Source organism: Rhodamnia argentea, chromosome 2, assembly GCF_020921035.1.
Source record: "Rhodamnia argentea isolate NSW1041297 chromosome 2, ASM2092103v1, whole genome shotgun sequence".
Lineage (NCBI taxonomy): Eukaryota > Viridiplantae > Streptophyta > Magnoliopsida > Myrtales > Myrtaceae > Rhodamnia > Rhodamnia argentea.
The window spans coordinates 9,608,979-9,627,369 of record NC_063151.1 but is presented as its reverse complement, the minus strand read 5'-3'; the positions used below and the strand labels follow the sequence as shown (position 1 = coordinate 9,627,369).

At 38.1% G+C, this 18,391-nt stretch overlaps 1 long non-coding RNA gene across 1 annotated transcript; it reads right to left on the bottom strand.

The window, feature by feature from the left end:
- Window positions 1–14: 14 nt before the first annotated feature.
- On the bottom strand, window positions 15–15,224 carry LOC125313906. Its single transcript, XR_007197619.1, has 3 exons — window positions 15,214–15,224; window positions 14,483–14,487; window positions 15–439 (listed from the first exon to the last, which is right to left on the bottom strand). It is a non-coding gene; the product is annotated as an uncharacterized LOC125313906 (long non-coding RNA).
- Between the last annotated feature and the right edge of the window lie 3,167 nt (window positions 15,225–18,391).

Here is an 18,391-nt window from a genome sequence, read left to right as displayed (position 1 = left end):
AGCATCTTCTTTAGCTTTTCGAACGAATCTACCTTCAATGCTTTTGTCAAAATCTCTGCAATCCGATCTTCCGATTTGCATAAATTAAGTTCAATCTCACCATCTCTAACTCGCTCACGAGTATAATGATACTTGATGTCGATGTGTTTGCTCCTGCCATGAGAAACTAGATTCTTGGCTAATGCAATAGCCGACTTATTGTCACACATCATTTTAGTAGGACCTGTTTGTTCATACATCAATTCATTCAGCATCATACAAAGCCACATTGCACGACAAGCCACCGAAGCTAATGCCATGTATTCTGCTTCAGCTATCAAGAGTGCAACAACTAGCTATTTTTTCAAAGACCAATAAATTACTCTTGATCCAAGAGAGAAAGCATATCTAAATGTACTCTTCCAAGTCTCGGTATCACCTGCCCAATCACTTTACGTGTCTAGACCAAAGTTGTCGATATAAGAATATAAAATTCCATGGTCACGAGTTCCACCGACATACAGTAAAATTCTTTTTGCTGCCCGCAAATGTGATTGATACGATTTTTCCATGAACTTGCTAATAATTCCCACTCCATAGGTAATATCTGGTATCGTAGAAGCCAAACATCTCAAACTACCAACAATGCTTTTGAAATAAGTGGGATATACCAGTTCATCGGTTCCTTCTTTCTTCAACTCCAACCGTTCTACTAGAGGAGTCCGAATTGGTTTGAGTGATTCCATTTTCAATCGCTTCAAAATATCATTAGCATGTTTTTGCTATGAAACAAATATGCCATCCTGTATCTGCTTCCCTTCAAGGCCAAGAAAATAGGACATCAATCGCAAATCAATCATCTCAAACTGGCTAGTCATAGCCTCCTTGAATTCAGCAAACATTTTTCCACAGCTCCCTATAAATATCAAGTCATCAACATAAAGGCACACAATTATGATGTCATCGTTAGTAATTGACTTGATATACAATGTATGCTCATATGGGCACTTTTGAAAATCATGCTCTAACAAGTACGTGTCAATTGACATGTACCAATCACGAGGTGCCTGTTTTAGCCCATACGATACCTTTTACGGGGGAAAAGTACACTAGAAGTGCCATAACTTTTGTACAACATTCACTTGAGTGCCATAACTTTCAAAATGTTCACTTAAGTGCCACAACTTTTAAAAATCGTTCACTTGCCTGCCATGTTGACGTTGCAGCCGAAAAAGCTGATGTGGCAACCGGAAAAGTTACCGTAGACATCGGAAAAGTTATTGTAGCATGGCGAAAAAGTTAATGTAGATGCTAGAAAGATGACGTGGCACGCCGGAAAAGTTATTGTAGCACTCAAGTGAATGATTTTGCTCCGACGTAGCACTCAAGTGAACGATTTTTAAAAGTTATGGCACTTAAGTAAACATTTTGAAAGTTATACCACTCAAGTGAACGCCGTACACAAGTTATGGCACTTTTAGTGTATTTTTCCCCTTTTTCAGCTTGTAAACTTGATTTTCATGCCCTTCTCATAATCCTATGGTTGCTCTACGTAGACTTCTTCTTCGAGAACGCCATTAAGGAATGCTGACTTCACATCCATTTGATGGATCCTCCAACGGTTTTGAGCTGCAAGTGTTAAGATCATCCGATGGTATCCATTCGGGCCACTGTTGCAAATACTTCAAAATAATCAATACATGGCTTCTGCTTGTAACCTTTTACAACCAATTTGGCCTTGTAATAGTCCAACCGACCATCGGGTTTGTACTTCGTCTTGTACACCCACTTGACATCAATGGGTTTCTTACCGGGTGGTATAGAAGTTAGCACCCATGTATCATTCTTCCTAATGGAGTGAATTTTTCATCCATTGGTTGGATCCACTTTTTGTCACAGCTGCTTCATCATAGGTTACAAGGTCGCATTCAGCAAATAAACAAAAGTGTACCATTGTTTCTTCAGTGATTTCGTCACTATCACTATCACCGTCTCTTGTGACAACATAATCCCTTAATTTTGCTGGCGCCTCCCTCGGTTATTGTGAATGACGTAGTGGTGGTTCTAAGCTGCTTGTTGGTGAAGATGTACTACCAATCAAAGATGATGGAGAAGATTGGCTGCTATTTGAAGATGATGGAGGTGTTTTTGTCTCACCTATCGGTGGTTCATCTTCGATGGTGACGTTTTTCTGGTCACCTTTTTGGTTCTAGACCCATGCTTCATCTTCTAAAAATTGGACATCCCTGTTGATGACCTTCTTAGTGACTGGATTGTCGACTTATAACCTTTAGTTGTGTTACTGTAGCCAATAAAGATGCACTTCTCGCTCTTATCATCCAACTTCTTTCTTTCGTTCATCCAATATATGGGGATATGCTACGCAACCAAATACTCGTAGAAACGAGACATCCGGCTTGTTGCCTCTCCAAGCCTCTTCCGGGGTTCTTCCAAGAACATTTCTTTTTGGACACCTATTTAGTAAAAACACGGCACACACAATGGCTTTCGCCCAAAACTTCTTGGGTAAATTCTTAGCTTTAAGCATACTTCTTGCCATTTCAAAAATTGTCCTGTTTTTTCTTTCTGATATACCATTTTGCTTAGGAGTATAACTGGTAGTCAATCGATGTTTCGCTCCATGAATTTTACAAAATTTGTGAAATTCATTTGAGGTAAATTCTCCTCCTCTATCCGATCTCAACGTCTTCAAATTAAAGCCACTTTGTTTTTCAACATAGACTTTAAATTCTTTGAACTTACCAAAAGCTTCAGATTTTTCTCTCAAGAAATATACCCAAGTTTTTCTGGTAAAATCGTCGACAAAAATCAGCTTGTACCTTTTTTGTCCAAATGATTCCACCTTAACAGGGCTACATATGTCAGTATGTACCAACTCCAATGGTTGTTTTGCTCTTTTGGCTTTCCCAACTAGAAAAGAGTCTTGATGTTGTTTTCCCATGAGACATCCTTCACAAGGACGACCTGGATTGTCAATCAACGGCATGCCGGTCACCATATTTTTCTGGACCAATAGCTTCATTCCATGAAAATTTAGATGCTTGAATCGAAGATGCCACAACCAGCTACTTTCTTTCATCGTTGCATGGAAGCTCAAGTGACTCTTCGTCTAGAGAGTCGGGGGAAACATCCGGTTCCTCGTCATTGGCACCGTTGTGATCAACTTGTTCTTGACACCTCCGATGGCACAAACGCCATTTTCAATATGAACTTTGTGTCCTTTTTTGGAAAGTTGCCCAACACTTAGCAAATTCTAAAAAAGTCCCGGCACAAAGTAAACATCATATGATTACTGCAAACAGTATCCAAGTACCACATGTTGGTGGTTGCGATGCTCGAGTCATCCTTCTTACATGCTAGCACTATGTATTCTTCAGCATCGATGGTATGTGCGTGCTCCGCCTACTCGTACGTCGCCTTTGCATGGCATTTGGATTTGTAATGTCCGAACTTGTTGCACTTAAAACACTTGACTTTTGATTTGCCATGTGTTTTAAATTTTCCGGTGAAATTTGAATTTCCACCTGTACCTTGGGCTCCTCCGTGACCTCGACCACCTTAATAGCCTCCTCGACTTGATGAAGCGACCCAACTTTGCAATGCTTGGTCGGGAACCGAATTAACAGACTTTTGATTCATTCTTTGCTCATGTGAGCACAATGAACCCATCAACCGCTCCGATGTTAAGGTTGACACATCTTGCCCTTCCTTGATCGCGGCGACAACGTAGTCAAATCTTTCAGTCAAAGACCTCAAGATTTTTATGACACGTACATCGTGAAGTTCTTCACCATTAACCTTCAATCGGTTAATGATGATTTGTACACGATCAAAATATACCGAGATTGATTCAGAGTCATTCATGCGTAAAGACTCGAAATCACCTTGAAGCGTTTGCAGCCGCACCCTCCAGACACGATCTTTGCCTTTGTAGGATTTTTGTAAAATATCCCATGCTACTTTTGCGGTCTCCGCACTTGATACTTTTTCAAATATTGTTTCCTCCTAGGCTTGGAAGATTGCATACAATGCTTTCTGATCTTTCTTTCAGGACTCCACCAAAGATTCTTTCTCCTCCTTTATTAAAGCCTCAAATGCTTCGTCATCGGCCACTTCATTGTAGCCATTTTCAATTAGATTCCACAAATCTTGCGATTTGAAAAGAACATTCATCCGGACAGACCGGTTGTTGAAATTCTTTCCGTTCAACTTCCGAAGCTACAATTGAACGGAACTAGTGGATGTCATTTCTAGCTCTGATACCAAATGTTGGAACCAAAACAATAACGATAACTTTAGGAAATTTAGAACAATGGAACAAATACAGATCGGAGGGAGAAATTATTTTATTGGAATACAAAATACTTGCTACAATTCGAAGTTGAGTTTTGTGGCTTCAATCTAATGGATACATACTCACTCTTACGTACTTATAGCATAACACTTAACACTCTAAGCCATTGAAATATCTTCTGACAAAATCAGCCGGCCTAAATATAAAAACGCGTACATAAAGTCAAAAAAAAGGACAAAACATAGTGTGCAGAAGAGAGTCCAAAAAAAAAAAAGACAACACTATGCTAACATGACAATAAATGCAAACAAGCGTGGTCACTCTTCTTTTTTCTTTCTTCAACAGTAGCTGCCTTTTTACTACTATTCATGAATAGTGCTGCAGAAATCTTTGACTTCTTTCTCCTCTCCTGGGGCCACCATGAATTGCGCAACCAACGATTAAATCTAGAGACCGTGATAAACGTGCTCAAAATCAATTTTACCTTATTCAAACAGTAGAGTTGAAGTGGCGGCCCTCAGGTTGTGGTGGTGGTCTCCTGACAGTGGCAATGGCCAAGTCTGGGGGGGCAGCATTTGCATCGGCGTGTACTAGAAGAAGATGAACAATGAAGAAGAAAGGAAGAAGAAACAAAAAGAAAAAGTTCAAAAAAATTTAGAAAAGTGAAAATCACGAGGCTCGGTAAAATTTCACATCAGATGCTGACAGTGTCACGTAGAACCGCCGGCATTGATTGGATCTCAACATTAACATATTACCAAAAGGTTTAGAACTAAATAGCAAAATTAAAAACAAAATATTAGAGAAGCCTATAAATCATACACTAATACCGTCAGAAGATTCAAGAATTTCCCAGCCAGTTGACAGATTAATGAAGTGATCATTTTGATGAAGAGGGAGAGAGTCATGCTGCTATTCCAACTCAAGTTCATATTATCCAGAAACGAAATTGAAGTTCATAGGCAATAAGCTAGCAAGTAAAATGGCATGCTTTATTGGATTAGAAACCTAAGGTCAAAGAGTTGCATGACAACTTCTCTCCTAGTATTGCGATATAGCACAGCAGACAAACATGTCCAACACACTCAGCTTTTATGCTTCTTCCAAAGTAGTAACAAGCTCTCTACATTCACATATTTGGTCGGGCAGTGAGACAAGAAGCTGGCTTCTGACCGAGCGATTTGTCGGCTTGTAGCAGAGGCGCATCATAGGCCATCAGCATACCGTCGTCGAGCATGTTTTTAGACAGACTGTTTTCAATTTCCAGGTAAAACACTGAACAAATTTCGGTAGAATCGGAGAAAGCCCAAACTGGGGAATAGTTATAGCTCACCTGAGCCCAGTAAGAGATCCAGATGGAGCGGAGCTCATGGGTAACACGGAGGTCAGACAATGCCTCGACCCAGCGGCGAAAGGTACCTATCTCGTGCCCAGGATTTTTATCGCTCTCCGGGTTGCTTAAAGTCGTGCTTGTGATATGTTCAGCCTCATGCTGCCCAGTTGCATAACACATGGTTCTGAAGCTGAATTTTGTTTCCCCTGTTTCTTTCACTGAAAATTTCTATGCCCAATTATATCCTGCTTAAACAAGCATCAAGAAAAGATTCACGTACCATCTCAAAATGTGTTACAATTCATGAGGTCTCTAGACAATTGAAACTATTATTATTACTACAACCGCCAAGAGGTGTGCCATCCCACATCATCTGAGTATAGGGTTCCGATGGATATGAATGTAGTCATCCTCCACCTAATGGCATTAGCTTTTGGTTCAGACTTCTTAACATGGGATCAAAGTCTAGCTTTGCACATTTCATACTCCATATTGAGTTGTATTCCGCTTGTGGTTTCCCGTTGTGCAACTCCATGTCTTCTTCATATGATTTAAGTTTGGATGGCACATGAGAGGGGATGTTAAAGTGTTATTTCACACCGTCCAAAAAGTCCGAGTCTTCAATTCTCACTAGGGTGTCATTTGAACTTCTATTCCTCCTGAACTTACGATTCCATATGTTTGTCTTTATCCAACTTAAATCAAAACCCTTACATGTTGTCACTGTATGACATAGTATACTATATATCATATCATGTTCCCGTTTTTCTTCACTCTCTTGCATTTGAAGGAAGAAAGTTCCTTGGGAATTTTCTTTTGTTATTATCTCATTTATGGACATGGTATGCTACAAGGTGCATGGATTTCCATAAACGAACTTGGACAAACCCATAGGTACGCAGAGGAAATGTCCCTGAAGTTACAAGACATTTCATAAGGCTGCTAATTGCTTTCATTACTATGATTCAAAACTTTCTTCAGTTTGACGTCTTCCATATCATAATTTTTCCAAATAAGTACAATAGAAATCCTAAAATTTGTCACAAAAGTAATTAAGTCATTAAACTTTAAAAAAGTGCAATCAAATCATAAAACTTGTCAAATTGATCTTCCGCTGATTACACATATTGAGAATTTTAGGACTCGATTGAATTTTCGTGATAAGTTTTAAGACTTGATTGCACTTTTTGAAAGTTTACACAATATATCTCTGGGTTCTCATCCACATTTAGCTAAACTACTTAGTTCGTGACATACAGATAAGATAATCAGCTGCCAGCATTTGATAGAGCAAGAAAGTTCCACTCCACCCTAAGAAAAGCATATCATTCGCCAAAGGAAAAGATAGATTCTTCTAAAAACTATAAACATAATCTCAAATGACCGGAAAAAAAAAGATCTATTCCCTGGCCTCACCCAAAAAAAAAAAAAGCAACATGTCAAACTCCTGTACTGTTCGATTGCAAACTAAAATTTCAGTGCTCTTCTCTGGTCCCTCCTCTTTTCCAGAGATATATAAACCTTCAATGATCATGCTGTATGTGCCACCAAAGCCACCATCTCTCTTAGAAGCTCTTGAACCTTGCTCACAAGGCCTACCCAAGAACATCATCGGATAATTATACTTTTTGTTTTGGTCAAAAGGAACGTCTCTAGCGAGATTGATTGGTTGATTCACGTTTTCCTCTTATTAGAAGGGTTTCTCATTTTCGTCCAAAACTTATCAGGCGGATACCAGCTAATAAAAATGGAAATAAATTCTACCACCGAAAAAGAAATAATAAACGAGAAATGTCTAAATAAAGAATTCTCATTTTCCCATTTTAATATAACTATTTTGCTCTCTATTCTAGACATGGCCACGGGCTACGAACCACCGGTTCCGGTTCGTAGCCATGATTGAACCGGAACCGGCCCTTGAAGGGGCGGTTCCGGTTCCAGTTCCCGGTCTGTTCAAGGGTTGGTTCCGAATTTTAAATTTAATTTTAAATAATAAATTATGAAATAAAAAATAATGAATTATCAATTATAAATTATAATCAAATTGTACATTGTAATCAAATTTGGAGGGAAAAAAAGGGGGAAGGAAAGGGGTTAAACTTAATGAATTATCATTAAACGCTTACATATCTTCTTGGGGATAAAAGAATCAAAGCTCATGTAGTTCTATTACCTTTGATAACCCCAACTTACCTCATCGTCAATCATCGCTACTCGTTGTGGTACCCGTGGCGGTGGTATCTCCAAGATCGTCATTGAAGAATTCGCCGTCTTGATCCAGCTCTTGTTGTCGAAATTTAGCCTTTGTCCAATCATGGACACAAGCTTGATCATCCACAACATCCGGATCTAATCTTGAAAGGTGGTCGTCCAAAATTAATCCTCCAGCGCTAAATGTTTATTCAACCGCAACTATTGAAGAATGAGTTGCTAACATCCGTCTTGCAATGAGAGCGAGGATTGAGAATTGGGTTGAATGAGTTTTCCACCAATTCATAATTTTGAAATCTGTGCTGTGTTTGGAATCACATAACTCAAAAGCAATGGTTAAATAGTTTTCTAATTCGAAAATATTACCTGTTGCTCTCTTTTGTCTTTTTTGCTTACTAATGAGCAGATTGTACCTCTTCTAAGTCTACCACTCTCCTCCTTTTGTGAGATACTAGATTGAGAAGATACACTATCACCTAAACCATATCTACTACAAAATTCATTATATAATGCTACTATAGCGTCTTTAACTTCTCCTTGTATAGTTTTAATATCTACTATTTAATTCAAATTTAAACAATCATAATAATAATCCTTCAGATCATCATACAAACCATCTAATTTAGTACGTGGATCGAAAATAATAGTAACCAAATAAACAAGAGAAATGCATGCATAATAATGCAACCATTTTGCTTTCATTGCTACAATAGTCGGAGCTAATTGAGCATATTTTTTATATTCACAAAAAACATCAGCAGTATTAACACTCTATTAAAAATAAATGCATAGTAGGATTATAAACACTAGATAAAGTATAAGTTGTGTCATTAAAAACTTTCAAGAAATCTAAAATTTGTTTGCAAACAACCCAATCTTGTGGGAGTAAACTAGTTTCGGAAACATTATTAGAAATAAACGCACGTAATAAATCTTTATAAGCAAAAGATTGATGAAGTCAACGAGTCGAAACATCTTTTGAAAATCTTTTTGGTTTTTGTGCATGTGCTTTACAAAATCTGCCCCATTCTTTCATAATTTGGGGACGACTTCATAGAAATTTAATTACTCTCTTTATTAGAGTGAGAAAAGCCTCAAGAGTTCATAAATCATATTATACACATAAATTTAAAACATGCCAAGCATATCTAATGTGAAAAAATTGTCCGCCAAAAGAGGGTTCACAAATATTTTCTAACTCGGGAATGGAAGCGGTATTTGACGCGACATTAGGAAAACCAATTAAAAAAACTTTATTAATCAAATTATATTCTTCTAAAACTTGCATAATTATTCTATAAATATTATTATCGTATGTCTTTCATCAAACACTCGAAATGTAAGTATTCTTTCTTGAATGTTCCAATTGTCACATGTTCAATAACATGTGATACCCATATAAGAATGAATTTGTCAAGGATCACTTCAAATGTCGCTACCTATATGCACACATCCATTAAAATCCGCAAAATTTTTTTGCAAGGCCTTTTTTTATTTTTTATAAACCCTAAAAAGTTCGTGTTTAAGAGTGGTTCGCAGAACAGGTTTTGCTTGCGAAGTACATGCGGTGTTTATCAAAAAATTCAAACCAAATTATTCACCAGTAGTAAACGGTAAATGTTCAATGACAACATATTAAGCTAATATTTTTTATAAACTTCATTACTTGTAATGAAATAAATGAGAAGTGTTAGGATTGGCATACCTCAAAATTTGTTGTTGACTGGTGTCGATCCCCACTTGCATTGCATGTTTTTGGTCCAAATGCCGACGGTATGTTCCATAGCCGTGTCATTTATTAAAATTGTATAATTTCGTACAATATTTACAGTTTATCTTATACTTGTCTCCGCCTACTTGTACCTTGTCCAAGTGTTATCATAAGTTGGATGTACTCTCCTGGGTTTGCCGTTCCGGCTCCTTTGCTATTGACGTTTCTTCGATGCCGATAGGAGGATGAAGACTTTCTTGCTTTAGGACGTGCTCGACATTGGGAATATAATTAATATTATCATCAGCGTCTACCCAACATGTAAACTCACGAGGATCATATTAATCATGAAGTTGAGGATAATCGAATTCTCCCATCCCCATTGGGCTCTTTCCCTTGTCACCAGTTCCACTTCTACTTGCCATTTTTTCAAAGAATTGAGCGAAAAGCCGATTCAAAAAATTGAGAGAATAGAGTCGGGATTGACAGAATTTGAGAGAAATTGTGAGAAAAAATGAAAGGGGAGGAATGGTAATTATAGAGAATTTAGGATAAATTGATTAATAAGAAAAAGGGGAGGGAGGATTTGGCCGTTGGGGGAATGCTCTTTCCCCCCTTTTTTTTTTTTTTTTTTTTCAGCCTTAGCCCAACCATCTATAAGGTGGTTCGGAGCCGGCGATTCCGAGCCGGTTCCAAATTTCTTTATAACTATAATCAGCCCGTGAGGGGCCGGGCACGATTCCGATTCGGAATCGGCGGGCCGGGTCAACGGGCCTGTTCCGGTTAGTTCACGGGCCGGTTTTAGGCCCAAACCAGCCCGTCGTCATGTCTACTCTATTCCTTTTCTAAACTTGTAACAGGTGTGGAACACATTGATGACCTACCTGCGATAATGCGGCAAAAGAGCACAACAGAGAAGACATATATTATATAATTGTATTTTATTATTTTGAATATAAAATATATTGAACAAAATAATAGGGAGAATAAAAAGGCAAGACCCTTCTTTCCTACCGTGAAAAAGACGTTCTTTATTAATAACTAGCTAGGAAAATAAAAGAGAAATGCAGCAAAAGAGAATAACAAATAAGACACATATACATATATGTATGCATTGTGTGGGTTTATGATGCATATATATATAAAATAAGGATAGTGAAGGTGGACAAAAGGGGTTGTTTGGCCTGCCAACCTTTTTAAATTCTACTTATTGAACAAGGTATATAAATTGGACCAAAACAAAAAAAACAAAATATAACAAGGTAGCCAAACAAGTTCAGACCCCGTTTTTCCCACCGTGAAAAGGACGTCTCTTATTAATGCCTAACTAGGAAAAGATCATCTCTTTTTTCCGGTCATTTCATACTTGAGATTATGTTTTTAGTTTTTAGGAGAATATATCTTTTTCCTTAGCGATTGCCATCGTAACAGTATAGGAGGTTGACATGTTTATAGTGTTTTTAGTTTTTACGATATGTGTCGTCGTTAATCTTTCTTGCTCTATCAAATGCATGCCTTGATATGGTTGTACGTTATATTACCTCGATAGGTTTTCAGTTGAATACTTGAAGGTACAACATTATTTTTTTTCACAATTTATAAAAGTATATATTAAGCCCATGTTTTATTTGACGATCCCAGTCAAAATTGAAATATTACTTAAATAATTTCCACATTTAAAAATAAATTTAAGCCAAAAATAATTTTAGAATCTAATAACAAATACTAAAATCATTCACATATTAGCCGTTAAGAAAAATATAATAACCCAAAAATTGAACACGGTAAATCAAATTTTTGGAGAAACTAGAATTCCCAGTTTAACTATTGCTTAGGGCTCATTCTAATCTCTCCTTTGATTAAAAAAAATTTAAAAAAATAAAGAAATTTAATAAGAAAAATAAAAATATTCAAATATTAGCCATTATAATACCCCAAAAATTGAAGAGAAACTAGAATTCCGAGTTTAACTCTTGACCCCTTGATGGCCAGTGATTAAGGCTCATTTTAATCTCCCCTCTGATTAAAAAATTTAAGCCAAAAAAAAATTTAAAACATAAAGAAATCTAATAAGAAAAACTACAGATATTCAAATATTAGCCATTAAGAAAATATAATAACCCCAAAAATTGAACACTATAAATCAAATTTTGGAGAAACTAGACTTGACCACCTTAGATTACGTGATCTAGGATGATGTCCAGTGCTTAAAGCTCAATCTAACCTCCCCTCTAATTAAAAATAAATTTTAAGCCAAAACATGAAGGAATCTGATAAAAAAATAGTTAATAAATACTAGCCAAAATATACTAAACCCAAAAATTTCACAATGTTGATCACTCACATATTCTTGCACAGTTAAAGGGGGGATCGATTCCATAAAAGATGATATCAGTAAATGGCAATTCACTGAAGTTCCATACTTGTTAGATCATCAATATTGTACCAGGGTGTTTTTCAAGTATGCCGAATTAGTATAGCTATCCTTATTCCGACACAACAACTCAATCTTAATCAATATGGAAATGAAGTACTAGATGATTTTTTATTTTTTTTTATTTTCTTGTTGCTTGCAAGCCAAGATTTTGTTACCTAACTGATTGTCATAAATTCAATCTGGAGTATTTATTGCACACCAGATCAGAAAATAGCATCCTTACAATGTTCTACGATCGAGCTTGCACAATCTTGGCCATAAATATCGTTGAACAGATTCTAAGATGGGATAGCTGTACAAACCCAAAGATTAGCTTGTCGAACCAGTCACCACGAGGTTTTAAAAACAATTAGCAGTCGCCACGAGGTTTTAATATAGCAAAATGTTGGCTCAACCAATTTATTGCACACATCACACTCTAGCGTATATGGGTATTAGAAACAAAGGAAGCAAGGATAGATACGGTGTTAGAGAACAAAAGGTCTACATCACCTTAATCGATAACTGAGCTGCAGGAGAATCTGATATAGCTGTATACCTATGCAGAAGTAAATTCAAATAAATTCACAAGTCAACATGGGAGTAAAGGGGAAGTAATGAGGCCACAGGATTATGAAGTCAATTTGGCAAAAAAAAATTATAAAATAAAGTTTTCTTCTAGAGAGGATTGAACAATATCCGTCTGTTCATACTGAAGATCAACTATTATTACAGTGATTCTCCCAAAATCTGTTCTCAAAACACTGCCATGTTGTCTCAAATAGTAAGGACGTGTGTGTCATGCTCTTGCCTCGTATACTCGATGAGAAGAAGATGGTGATCATGATCAGGAGGCAGAGGAAGAACAAGGCCTAACTATTGAAGCTTGCGTATCTAATTGCTTATCACCCTCATACCAACTCTCTAATCTAACTGATGCTGCTTAAGAGCCATTTTAACTCTTATAATTACCATCATTCAGCAGCCCTCTTTTTCACCTCCGCCAACATGCTTGTAAAATTCTTCCAGATTGGAAGGTTTAGAAACCAAAAAACAAAAGATCCGTGTGGGAAGCATTTTGGGTATAAAAGTTCAAGGTACTTTTCTTGGTTCGATTAGGTTAAAAAATGGTGGAAACAATGGAAAACAATCTCCTGAGGTCATGGAAGCATTTGATAATATCTCAAAGCAACATGTCTCGTCTCCTTTGAGACTTCAAGCCAAAGGAAAAGTATAAACAGAAAAAGAAGGCAGAGAAGGACCTTTCTTTTGTTCCCCTATTTCCATAGAAGCCAACGTGTTTCTTCATGTTGGGAATATATCCAAACTTCTCATCGGGCCGCAACCATATTGTGTTTCACATTATTGTTAAAAAAATTTAAGCATTCTATGCCCTTTGACTTCAACTACATCACCTCTGGATACACCTGAAAAAATTTATTGTACACGCATATAGGGGAATTAGAAACCAAGGAAGCAAGTATAGATAACAAGGTTTGAGAGACAAAAAGTTAACACAACCTTAATCAATAAGAAAAAAAAGAAAGGTTTCTTCTAGACAAGCAAGGTTTTCTTAGGAAGAACAAACAAAGCTATTCAAAGGAGTATAACTATATTTGAAATAGCTGCTGACTTGACCATGCATCTCAGTTAGTTGTAACCAACAAGAATTAATATAGTTGCTGACTCGATCGAAAGCATATTCACTGGCATGTTCTACACGTGTTTACATGTTATTCACATATTAATGTCAAGACCAGTTGAGAGAGTATTACCTTTGTGCTATGAAGTCAATATGTTAAAGTTTGAGCAACTTGATTTGACCATAAAATTAATAAGGGGTCGTAAAGAACATGGTTAATTGAAGGCATTGTCTGTGCATAAATGAGATATAGCGCCATTCAGATGCAAAGGGTAAAGCAGGGATTGGTTAAAAGAAGCATGTTTAGGACGTTTCCTTCCAAGAAGAATAGTTGCAGGCGAATGAATCGCATATTTCGTCTTCCCCTCGGCATCTTGTCCTATTGGAGTTCTGCAATCACCAAAACCATGAAGATGATGAATGAGACGTAGCACGTGGAGGGAGCTACCTTTCAACTTTCAACTTTCAAGAAGTAGAAGACATTGTGAACTAGTCATTGGAAACCGCGTCTTTCAACTTTCATCTTTTCCTCTCCAAAAGAGTGCTGAATGCCTTCTGTTGACAAGCCTATAAAACAAAGATTAGCTTTTAAAAGTCATTAAGACATCGTGGTACTCGGCAATTGTTTTTCATTGTTTATCCGTTATTATTGTCGGTATAGATCTAGGTTCCAAAGAACAGAGTCCTCCTTTGAAGTTTCCACAACGACCTCCTGGGAACATCTATAGGATTTATACTGGTCTCATGGTCAGCAAGTACTTGCATTATAGCGGTCACTGTTAGCATGATCTTAAGGGAGGGTGTTCAAGTTATGTAAACAATTAGAGCATAATCACCCTCGTTAACTTGAAAATATGTTCCATTTAGCAGAAAACTCCCCCTCATTGCTGTACCAAATGGAATCCGCTTAATCACGTGTACTCCAACCAGATGGATTTTTGGACCCAAAAAAAAAAAAATCAGATGGATTTTATTACTTGATAAACTGCTATGTACATATGATAGATGCTGAGACTATGGGTATCCTAACCAGAATTGTTTCACGAACAATCTGCAAATTTGCTTCTCGACATAAGTTATTTCGTTGCAGGGTGTGCCAAATTATTCGGAATTGCACCTATGTTCAGGTCGATGAACAGAAGAAGCCATTTCACCTGATTATCAAACCATTTCAAACACCCAAAGAAATACACTGGGGTCAACATGGCCCATAATTTTTCAGTTTTAATTATGTTACATAGAAAATCACGATACAAACACCTTGATTAATTTGGTCTGAGAAATGCCCCTCCACGTATACAAATTGGGTTTGGATGTAATTTCGAGAAGTTGACAACTCCGATTGAAGGTTGTATATTACTGAGGTAGATATCAGGCCGACATTTTTGGCATTCCAACCCTTGTTACGTTTTACATTTAGGATTTTGACACTTTTTCAATTTGGTTTAAAAAATCACGGACTTTTATATATTTGGTCCTTGTTAAACTCTAAATTTTAAATCATTTGACTTTATCTCTCCAAACTCTCACTTTTTTGAATGCTAAATTGATGTAGAACAGTTAGCAAATGCGTATATCGAAACATTCGAGCATCGTAAAAGTGGACAACATATCAAATCAAAGAAGATTACAAGATCTTAGAAGATTCAAACTAGTTACGTTGATTTTGGCAATCAAAGAAGATTGCAAGATCGCCGTAAGAGTGTCGTTTCCCTTAATTATTGAGGGAGATTTCAGACTTGTTTTGAAAACTTTTCCCATTATCAATATCTTTTAATTCTGTTATTTGATTTTAAGTATTTATTTGTTTCCTGAAGGAAGATCTCTCTATAAATAGGTGCCTAAGTCATTGTTAAGATCATCATTATCATTCAGAATAAACTCTTATCTTTTGGAATTGTTTTCTACTTATCTCTTCCTCTCGTGTCATTTGGTATCGAGCGGGTTTCTCCCGTGATGATGGCTAATAACGCTAATGTCAATCTCCTTGTGGCTGAGGGCCGTGAAAACGAGCCTATTACACTAGCTGAGTTCAACTAATTTGTGGAGCAAAACGAACGCAGGTTTCAAGAATTGCTTGTTGCCATCCAACGTTTATCCAGCAACCCCATACCTAGTAATCTTCCGGCCGAATGCGCTCAAGCCGCTCGAGCTTCGGAAGTAGCTATGGAATGTGGGGCAAATCCCCGACAAAGGCGACAAGCCTATGTCGAGGATTCCCAAGAAGAAGAAGAAGATTTCCTGGATGTGCCTGTTCATGGAGGCCGCTGAAATGGAAGATACCGACGAGATCCCGAGCAATATCAATTGAAAGTTGATCTCCCAACCTTCAATGGCAACTTGAACAATGAAGACTTTCCGGATTGACTTTGGGAAGTTGAGAAATTCTTCGATGCCATGGAGATTGAAGAGGATTGGCAAGTAAAATTGGTGGCATAGAAGTTAAAGGGCGATGCCTCGGCCTGGTGGGAGCAGATGCAGCTAACCGAACGCCTACAAGGAAAAGCTCCCAACCGAACGTGGAATCAGATGAAAGAAATGTTAAAAGTTCGGTTCCTCCCAACCGATTATGAACAATTATTATTTCAACAATTCCAAAACTATAAGTAGCCGAGTCGATCAGTCCAACCCTATATGGAAGAATTTCTTTGACTCTCCGCCCTCAACAACCCAATTGAGGCGAAGGCACAACAAACCGCCGGGTACATCAACGGCTTGCAACTCAATATTCAAGATTGTGTTTCACTACACCGTTTATTTTCTGTTGAGGATGCCCAAGAAATGGCCCGAAAAATAGAGATGCAACTTGAGAGAACTAGCCCTACTACTCGGGCTAACAATTATCCCGCTCATGGATCATTCGCAAGGGGGAGACAACTAGATGTTTCGGGATCCTCTAACTAGCAAACCACCGATACGAACCGAATTTCAGGGAGTACTGGTGGCGTACAAAAGAACCATTCGCTGCAAACAATCGTAACAACAATATGAATGCCCATAATCCATATGGTAAGCCACAACCAATCAAATGCTACAAGTGCAGAGCATTGGGCCATCGTTCAAGTGATTGCCCGCGGCGGAAGATGGCCAATATAGTCGAGCACGATGACGACATATATGAAGAGGACTGGATGGATGAAGAAGAAGTAGAGGATGAAGAGGGCGAGCATGTTAACTGCGTCATCATGCGACTATTACTTGCCCCGCGAAGAGAGGACACCCAATGGAATAGTCTTTTCCATAGTCAATGTAATGTCAACGGCAAAGTCTGCGATGTCATCATCGACAGTGGCAGCTATGAGAATATAGTGTCCAAGGCCTTGGTGGATCATTTACAGCTGAAGACAGAGTCACATCCCTCCCCTTATACAATCGGGTGGATTCGTAAAAGAGCCGAACTCTAGGTAATGCGGTTATGTCATTTACCAATTTCAATTGGGAAGTCCTATAAGGACACAATTACTTGTGATGTCGTGGAGATGGATGCATGCCATTTCTTGCTGGGACGACCATGGCAATATGATGTTGACATCACCCACCGGGCTCGGGAGAATACTTATTCCTTTGTGTGGGAAAAGACAAAGATTACATTGAAGCCAAAGAGTAACACTCTCTAGATCCCGAAGAAGCAAAGTGCGGGCATTATGCTAAACGTCCGTAAACGTGAAGGAATGTACATGATTGTGGAGAAAGGTGATCAACAAGCTGTTATTCACATTGCTAAGGCTCTTCAACCCTTGTTGAAAGCATTCAACAACGATATGCCGGACTATTTACTTGTCGGATTACCTCCTTTGAGGGATATCCAACATGAGATTGACTTTCTTCCAAGTGCGAGCCTCCCTAATTTGCTGCACTACCGGATGAACCCGAAGGATAATCAAATCTTACAAGACCAAGTAGGAGAGCTCCTTCGAAAAGGCTTCTTGCATGAGAGCAAGAGCCCTTGTGTAGTCTTTGCACTCCTCACAATGACGAAAGACAGGAGCATGCATATGTGCATTGATAGCCGAGCAATTAATCGAATTACTGTCAAGTATCAATTTCCAATCCTTCATCTTGGTGACATGCTCGACCGACTTGCTGGATCAAAGGTATTTACAAATATTGATCTTCGTAGTGGATATTACCAAGTTTGCATCCTCCCCGATGATAAATGGAAGATAGCTTTTAAAACAAGCGAAGGTTTGTACGAATGGCTTGTCATGCCGTTTAGACTCACCAACGCACCTAGCACCTTCATGTCTTCTTTAATGACATTCTTATATATAGTCTCGATGATCAACAGCACATGGAGCATTTAAGAGATGTCTTGTCAGCCTTGTAGACGAACCAATTGTACATTAATATTAAGAAATGTAACTTCATGACAGATCGACCCCTCTTTTTGGGGTATATTATTGGAGTAGAAGGCCTTCAAGTTGATGCAGAAAAGGTAGTTGCCATTCGCAATCGGCGCCTTCCCCAGACCATTGGGGAGGTGCGCAGCTTCCACGGGCTTGCGACATTCTACCGACGCTTCATCCGAAATTTCAGCACCATTATGGCCTAATCACCGAGTGCCCGAAGAAAGGGAAATTTCATTGGGGTCATGAAGCCGAAGCCAGCTTTAATCTCATCAAAGAGAAGCTTTCCACAGCGCCGGTATTGATGCTCCCCGATTTTAAAAAGGTGTTCGAACCGGATTATGATGCCTCCGGTGTAGGAATTGGCAATGTTCTTTCCCAAGAAGGTAAGCCTATTGCCTATTTTAGCGAGAAACTTAATGATGTTCACATGCAATG